General features: G+C 40.3%; 1 protein-coding gene and 1 long non-coding RNA gene across 2 annotated transcripts in view; one reads left to right on the forward strand and one right to left on the reverse strand.

Annotated features, from left to right (window-relative positions):
• Positions 1 to 2,561: 2,561 nt before the first annotated feature.
• Positions 2,562 to 8,712, reverse strand: part of LOC115296084 — a 14,569-nt gene continuing 8,418 nt past the window's right edge. Inside the window, exon 3 of the long non-coding RNA XR_003910716.1 lies at positions 2,562 to 2,759. This is a non-coding gene — a long non-coding RNA (uncharacterized LOC115296084). The remainder of the gene's footprint in view (positions 2,760 to 8,712) is intronic.
• Positions 6,355 to 8,712, forward strand: part of CFAP206 (cilia and flagella associated protein 206) — a 43,145-nt gene continuing 40,787 nt past the window's right edge. The window contains exon 1 of the mRNA XM_029944503.1: positions 6,355 to 6,446. The gene's annotated coding sequence lies outside the window, so the exon portion shown is untranslated. The remainder of the gene's footprint in view (positions 6,447 to 8,712) is intronic.

Here is an 8,712-nt window from a genome sequence, read left to right on the forward strand (position 1 = left end):
GACAAAGTAATCTTCTTCCCTGGGTCTTCTGGGGTACTGTAAAATTAGTTAACTGTGGTGAAGCTGTGGACATCAGCCCCTAAGATCCTAGCACCAGGCCAAGCACCCTGAAAACTCCTGAAGATTTTACAACATGGTTCCCGTCCTCCGGGTGCTTAGAAACAAATGGGAAAGGCCGATGTGTGAGTTTAATGGTGGCCACACTGTAATGGCCTTGATGATGTTGGGCAGGATGTTTTTAGCCTCGCTCGGGCTCGATTTCCTCTTTTGCAAAAGGAAGGTTATAATAGCAACTACCTCATAGGGTCGTTATGGGAGCTAATCAGGTTAATAAACGTGAGGTGCTGACAACAGTGTGGTTGTGAGGTAGGTGCTGGCTGTTACCATGAGGCGGTGCACGGACGATGACGCGCCAGCCGGTAGAGCAGAGGTCCAAGGAGAAGCCACTGTGCGCCGGAGCAACGACGGAGTCTTCGTGACTGGAATAACACTGGAGCGGAGGTTGTGGGTTAGATGGGACCGGGACAGGCCAAGACGAGTTGAGGAAGGAATAGGATTACCAAAAACACACAGACGGGACCGGCAGGGACGCTTGGTGTTGCAGCCTGCCTTGTTAATTCCTGCAGGACAGAACCCTCTCTGAGGATGGCAGTGTGTACTAAATGGACGGAAGTGCTTAATGAATACTTTCTGACTTGCAAAAGAGGTTGGGTACTCGGAGTTACTTCTCTCTAAAAGCAACTTCATGTCAGTTTCTTGGATTCTACAGAATTCTATAGAATTGTTGGTTGGAAGTGGCTTACGCAGTTACGTAGTTGGGAGGGAGGCGGGGAATGGAAGAATTTGTAGTTGTAGGATCCTATTTTGACAGCAGATGGCTCCCTTACATATAGGTAAGAAATGTGGCGTGATGGTGGACACAGGAATCCTTTCTATCATTTGCGTGGTTATCACATATTATAGATCACTGAGGCTGAATTTGGAAGTACTCCTCAGTGATTTTTGTGTGAAAGATATTAGTGCAGCAGAAGGAGCTTCTTTGTTAGGAGCTCTGCTTACCTCTGAGGATAACAACCTGATTATTGTTCTTCCTGGGAATGAAAGTCACACATCGGGCAATAACTTGTCCTTTAATTCTCTCCTGGAGAACACGGTCCAACCTCCATAGTATCTCACGTCTACATGCTGTAGACAGCACAGATGTGGTCTTCCAGCCATTCCAACACGTTTTAGTAATAGCACTGATTACACAGGCCAAAATTTTCATTTCACCCTTTCTTGATATTTAGACTCCACAGACCTCAGCTTCAGCTCACTCAGTATTGGGAGTAACAATAGCACTACTCTCTCTTTCCACCATGTGGGCCTTGGTAAACACACTCCATTAACTCAGCCCCATTCTGGTCAGCCTGGCACATTTTCCCATACTATTTCTCCACGTCAATTTGACCTTTGCTAGTGTCCTTTGCTTAGTGTACTGCTGGAGAAAGTACACAAATAGAGCAAATCTGGGTCATTGTAGATTTAAAATAACGAGATTACAGTGTTGGGAGCTTACTTAAGGCCCCTCTTTTTTATGGTTTTCTAAAATGAGGAAACAAGGTTACCTGGTCCATCAATTCCACCTTTGCCTCTGGAGGCGAGTCCTAGGTCTCCCTTCCCTGCACACATCCTATCGACTATCTTATTTATTCCATGAGTGGCACCCAGAATGTTTTATATGGGACAGGCTGGGGCGGCAGCATACTGGAAGGAACCGAGGACTTGTCTGGAAGCTATGTTCATGTACCACACTGCTCTTTCTACTTGGATGTGTTTATTAGGGAAGTAAGATGAGTCGAAAGCTCATGTCCCAAGTCACCCCTTGTCTGCACTACTGTACCGTGCTCCTTGGCCTCCCTCCCAGCATGGCAACGGTGAAGTTTGTTTCAGTGAGAAGATGGAGAATGTGAGGCTGGAGTGTTGTGGAGTGCAGTGTTTCCTCACTACAGCACTCTGTTCTCATCCTCTCAGTCTTTCCAATCCTCCCTAACTTTACTGAATCATAAAACTCTTTGAGGACCTGTAAAAACCATGATCCCTCTCTCCAGAAAGGGATCATAGGTCCATACCACCTTAGAAGCTCCCTATGTACCTATGATTAAAACTCTCTTAGAAAAAGAGAAATTTTTTCCTTAAGAAACAAAAACAAAGAATACCTAACTATTCTACCTGCTGTATCCCATTCTTCTTTCTGTAAGATATTTTCTTTTCTTAAAATAATTGTTAGTACTTCTTAAGTGCTAACCTTGATTCAAGATCTCTCCCAAGGACTTTCTGTACATTAAATGACTTGATCACAAGGACCATATGGTCAGTAGGTACTGTTGTACAGATTAGAAAAGTAAGACTCACGGCGTCCAAGTAACTTTTCCAAGATCATATTCAAATCCTTAATCACTTCATTCTATGTCTCTTTTCTAGCATATTCATCTTGTAGGTTTAGATGAGCAGACGCTATGTGAAAAGCCATGTATTAATTTCCTCGGGGTGTGATAATAAACTCACATGAACTAAGTAACTAACTTAAAACAACAGAAATTTATTCTCTTACAGCTTTTAGAGGTCAGAAGTCTAAAATAAAGGTATTGTCAGGCTTCACTCCCTTCAGAAGCTTTAGGAGAAAATCTATTCCTTTCCTGTTCCAGCTTCTGGGGATTGTTGGCATCCCTTGGCTTGTGGCTACATCTGTCTTTGCTCTGTCGTCACATCGCCTTCTCCTAATAAAAACATTAAAAAAAATTAAAAATCAAAAACAAAAACAAATGTAGTAGCCGATCTTTGACCAAAGGAGCAAAGGCAATTCAAAGGAGAAAGAATATTCTTTTCAACAAATGTGCTGGAATAAGTGGACATCCAGAAACTTTATATAAACACAAACAAATACAAACCTTAAACCTGTCATAAAAAAATAACTCAAAATGGATCATAGACCAAACTGTACAAAACTCTAAGATCTCCTAGAGGATAACATAGGAAAAAATCTAAGGCCCTTGAGTTTGGCAATAATTTTTTTTTAATGTTTTTATTTTTGAGAGAGAGAGAGAGAGACAGCATGAGCAGGGGAAGGTCAGAGAGAGGAGTCACAGGATCTGAAGACAGGCTCCAGGCTCTGAGCTGTCAGCACAGAGTCTGGCGCGGGGCTCGAGCCTACGAACTGTGAGATCATGACCTGAGCCGAAGTCGGATGATTAACCAACTGAGCCACCCAGGCGCCCCGGGCGATAATTTTTTATATAAAACATCAAAAGCATGACCCATGAAAGAAAAAATTGGTAAGTTGGACTTAATTAAAATTAAAAACTCTATTCTGCAAAAGAGCTGATTAAGAGAATGAAAAGACAAACCATAGACTGGGAGAATCTTTGCAAAACACATTCTGATTGAAAAAAAATTATTTCTCAAAATATACAAAGAATTCTTGAACCTCAACAGCAAGAAAACAACTTGATTTTTATTTAAAGTTTATTTTTGACAGGGTGCAGGGGGGAGGGGCAGAGATAGAGGGAGAGAGAGAATCCCAATCAGGCTCCAAGCTGTCATTGCAGAGCCCAACTTGGGGCTCAATCTCATAAACTGAGAGATCATGACCTGAGCCAAAACCAAGAGTCCGATGCTTAACTGACTGAGCCACCCAGGTACCCCCAAACAACTTGATTTTTGAAATGGGCACAAAATATGAATAAACTCCTTACCAAAACAGATACCCAGATAACAAACAGCATTTGAAAAGGTGTTTAGCATTATATGTCATTAGGGAGTTGCAAAATTAAAGCAATGAGATATTAGTACACACTGTTTAGAAGTGGGAAAATCCAAAATATTGACAATATCAAGTGTAGGTGAAAATGTAGAGCACATAGAACCTTCACTCATTGCTGATGAGAAGGCAAAATGGTACAGCAACCTTGGAAGATAATTTGGCAGTTTTTTTGAAAATTAAACATACTCTTATGATATGAGTCAGTAATTTTACTCTTTAGTATTTAGCTAAAGAATGGAAACTTGGTTTTCAAATTTTTAGTTAAATTCTAGTTAGTTAACATACAGTGCAATATTGGTTTCAGGAGTAGAATCCAGTGATTCATCACTTACATACAATACCCTGTGCTCATCATAACAAATGTCCTCAATGCCAATTACCCATCTAGCCCATTCCCCAACAACATCTCTCCATCAACCCTGCTTGTTCTGTCTTTAAGAGTCTCTTATGGTTTGTTTCCCTCTCTCTCTTTTCCCCCCACTTCCTATATGTCTATCTGTTTTGTTAAATTCCACATATGAGTGAAATTATATGGTATTGTCTTTCTCTGACTTTTCCATTTAGCATAAGCGATCCCTTTTGAGTTAATTCTAGCTCCATCCATGTCATGGCAAATGGCAAGATTTCATTCTTTTAATGGCTGAGTAATATTCCACTGTGTATATATACCACATATTCTTTATCCATACATCAGTCAGTGGACATTTTGGCTGTTTCCATAATTTGGAATAATGCTGCTATAAACATTGGGGCGCATGTACCCTTTCAAATCTGTATTTTTGTGTCCTTTGGATAAATACATAATAGTGCAATTGCTGGATCATAGGGTAGTTCTATTTTTAGTTTCTTGAGGAACCTCCATATTGTTCTTCAGAGTGGCTGTACCAGTTTGCATTCCCACCAAGAGTGCAGGAGGGAACTGTTCTTTATCTTCACGGTCAAATGCAGTAGTCACTAGCCACATGTGGTAGGGTAACTGAGGAATTGAATTTTAAATTTCATGTAATTTTAACTAATTTAAATGTAAATAGATCATATGGTTGGTGGCTTCCATATTGGACAGTGCAGGTCTAGTGATGAAAAGGCCAGATCAAGGAGGAACTTGCATCCCATGTAAGGGGGACTGAATTTTCTCCTATAGTAATGGGAGGTGTTCAAAGGGCTGTGCATAGAGAACTCTATGATCGGCTTGGCCTTTGGGAATGGAGCAGGCTGGAAGCAAAGGAAGCATGTAAGAGATTTTGGTAACAAACTTTAGAACATAGTGGTTAGGAAAGTGAATGGCCATGAAACATGCTTAAAAGGTAAAATATATAGGCTTAGTGACAGATCTGAATGTGAAGGATTAGAGAGGGGGAAAAGCAGAGTTTTGGGCTGCTTAGATCACTGGGCCTATTATTAAGTCAAAGGCAACTCATCCCAATAAATAATGAAGAGAGAGGGACTGGTTTGGAGAGAAGGTTGGTGTTAGAGATAATGAACTTGGAGTGGAGTGGGAAATCCAGGTGATACGTTATTCCTTGCAGTGTGTCAGGAGGGACTGGCAATCCTGTCTGCCCCATCAGAGGAACAGTTGAAGAGAAATAACTTAAAGGATCTTTGGTTTTTATTTGTTCATAAGAAAATAGCTGCTAAAAGTGGAATGTAGCTCTTCTATAATTTCAGCACACCTGGAAGGGGATCCAAAAAATCTCTCCTTACAAAAATGAAGACTTATGGGCTACAGAGCAAGGTGAGCTCCTTGATAATTGAGAAAATAGTCTTCCTTTAGTAATAAAGTCCATCCTTGGGAGTCATGCCCTAGTGCTCCCGATGGTAGGAGGAAATAACAAAGATGAAATTCAATCAGGAGCCAAATCCCCACTCCCCCCCCCCCCCATGCTCCTCTACAACACCCGATCTTCTAAGAAGTCTGGTAAGCCTAAGGGTTAGTTAACTCAGCCCCCACCTTCTGAAGCCCAGGCACCCCTGGAAACTGCTCAGCTGTAGTCTGAGGCATGGAGGGAAGGGGAGAAGACTGAGGGCAACCTCTTCTTGGGGATGTGTAATGGGGTGCTTGGGGATAAGTAGGGGATCCTGAAGCAGGAGAGCCAATGTAGAGTCAGAAGTTCTTCTGGAGACCTGTAATTTAAATTCTTCATCCTTTCCCTCTAAAATTATTTCCTTCTGAAATTTCTCCAACCCTCCAGTAAAGATGTTAAGACTTCCAATATTTCTTTTTTTTCATTCACCCACATCTATACTTACCTCCTTTATCTAAATAATCTGGGGGTGCATGGGTGGCTCAGTCGGTTAAGCATCCAGTTTCTGGCTTCAGCTCAGGTCATGATCTCACGGCTCGTGAGTTCAAGCCCCGTGTCAGGCTCTGTGCTGACAGCTAGCTCAGCTCATGGAGGCTACTTTGGATTCTGTGTCTTCCTCTCTCTCTGACCCTTCCCTGCTCATGCTGTCTCTGTCTCTTAAAAATAAATAAAAAACATTAAAAGTAAAAAAATAATCTGGTATGACTATTTCATCTCAGGCTCTGTTCTTAGGTCCTAGAATTTCCACAAAATATGTTCCCTGCCTTCAAGGAGCCGATGGTCTAGTAGAAGAGACAAACAGGAAAATAGACTTCCCTAGAGTATTGACAACCCTGTGAAATGTAAGTACTGTGGGGGAAGGTGAATGGGGAGTGATTGATTCATGGGTATGCAATTTTCTTTTGGGAGTGGAAAATGTTTTCGAATTAGATAGAGGTTAAGGTTCTAGGATCCTAAACCCAATATCGTCAGGTCAGAGATAGCTTCATGGAAGACATAACTTCTGAAAACATGGAGAAATTAGCCAGGTGAAGAGGAAAAAGTAACATTATATATAGAGAGTAATCTGTATGCCCGGGAGGCCAGGGCCCAACCAATGGTAAGAGTGTTCTGGGAGGAGCAGGGAGGCAGTTGCAAGAGCTGAGGTTGGATGGGTGGAGCTGAGATCAGATCTATTCCATGCCTAGCAGTTTGGAATTCACCCCAAAGCCACTGAGAAGCCTTCATGAGATTTTAAGCAGGAGAATGACACAATCAGATTTATATTTTTGAAACATCATTTTAGTATATGCAAAGATCGGAGGGTATAACACTGAAGTCAGGGAGCTCAATTGATTGGCTGTTGCAGTAATCCAGACAAGAAAAGATAATTGCTTCAGTTAATTCCAGAGAAGTGGGAATGGAGAGAACTGAATGGATTTGAGAGACATTAATGAAGACTTGGTTGTTAGTTTAAGACTGGGGAAATGGCTGTGTGAGTGGGTGGGTAAAAGACAGGAAGACACTTGCAGTAATACTGTCCACATACACAAAATAGGTAAGTCATGCGTATCAGAGTTCATCATGGGGAACTCACAGGGAATGCTAACCCTTTCCAGACTTAGACTTGAGAATCACTGCCATGGAGCCTATAATAGCAAAGGTTGTTGTGCTTGGATCCTGTTTTCCTGATTAGGATTATAAGGAAAAATAATTTTAAGTAAGAACCACTACTGCCCCCCCCTTTTTTTAGAGGTTTGAATTTCATGATAATAGAATTCATGAATTTAATTTTTTTCATTTTGCACTTTTATAATTTGATTCTTTTGTAATACATGAAAGAGCAAGACCTCATGCTTGGGTATCTGCAGTAAAAGTTTCAATTTCCCCCTGATTTGTGAAAATTTGATCCTAAGGCTTGTTGTTTGTCTACTGGCTGATTCATGTGATGGACAAAAATATGGGAAACAGAGAATTAATGCTTTCACTCATCATTTGTTACCATTAAAAAAGTGTTAAGATAGTTGGCAATTATAATAAAAAGTGGATTTTTAAATATAATTGTTTAAATTAATTAACTTATTTATTTATTTAAAGTATGGTTGACATGCAATATTAGTTTCAGGTGACACATAATGAATAAACATTTAAATACCTCATGAAATGCTTACCATGTAAGTGTAGCTATCATCTGCCATCATTTGTCACCATACATTAGTACAATATTATTGACTTTTCTCCCCAGGTAAGGCTTTGCATTCCTGCATACTTTTGACATTTCTTTTATGACGGGAAGTTTGTATGTCTTAGTTCCCATTGCTTGCTTCATCCATCGCCCCACCATCCTCCCCTGTGGCAACCACCAATTCTCTGTATATATGGGTCTATTTCTGTTTTGTTTGCTCATTCGTTTGATTTTTTTAGATTCCACAAGTAAGTGAAATCATACAGTACTTTTTTTTCCTATGAGATTTATTTCACTGAGCATAATACCATTTAGGTCCACCTATGTTGTTGAAAATGGCAAAGTTTCATTCTTTTTTATGTCTGAGTAATATTCTATTGTGTGGAAATATCACATCTTCATTCACTCATCTATCCATGGACACTTGGGTTGCTTCCATATCTTGGCTATTGTAAATAATGCTGCAATAAACATAGAGGTGTATATGTCTTTTTGAATTTGTGTTTTCTGTGGGTAAATACTCAGCAGCAGAATTACTAGATCATAGGGTAATTATATAATTAATTTTCTGAGGAATCTCCATACTGTTTTCCACACTGTCCAAGTTTACACTCCCAGCATTAGTACATGAGGGCTCCTTTTTCTATATCCTTGACAACACTTGTTCCTTCTGTTGTTGATTTCAGGCATTCTGGCAGTAGTGAGGTGATATCTCATTGTGGTTTTGATTTGTATTTCCATGATGATGAGTGATGTTGAACATCTTTTTATGTTTCTGTTGGCCATCTGTATGTCTATTTTGGAGACATGTCCGATCATGTCTTTTCCCCATTTTTTTTTTATTTTTTTAAATTTTTTAAAAAAATATTTTATTGTCAAATTGTTTTCCATACAACACCCAGTGCTCTTCCCCTCAAGTGCCCTCCACCATCACCACCACCTCT

The sequence above is a fragment of the Suricata suricatta genome, chromosome 7 (assembly GCF_006229205.1).
Source record: "Suricata suricatta isolate VVHF042 chromosome 7, meerkat_22Aug2017_6uvM2_HiC, whole genome shotgun sequence".
In the NCBI taxonomy this organism is placed as follows: Eukaryota; Metazoa; Chordata; class Mammalia; order Carnivora; family Herpestidae; genus Suricata; species Suricata suricatta.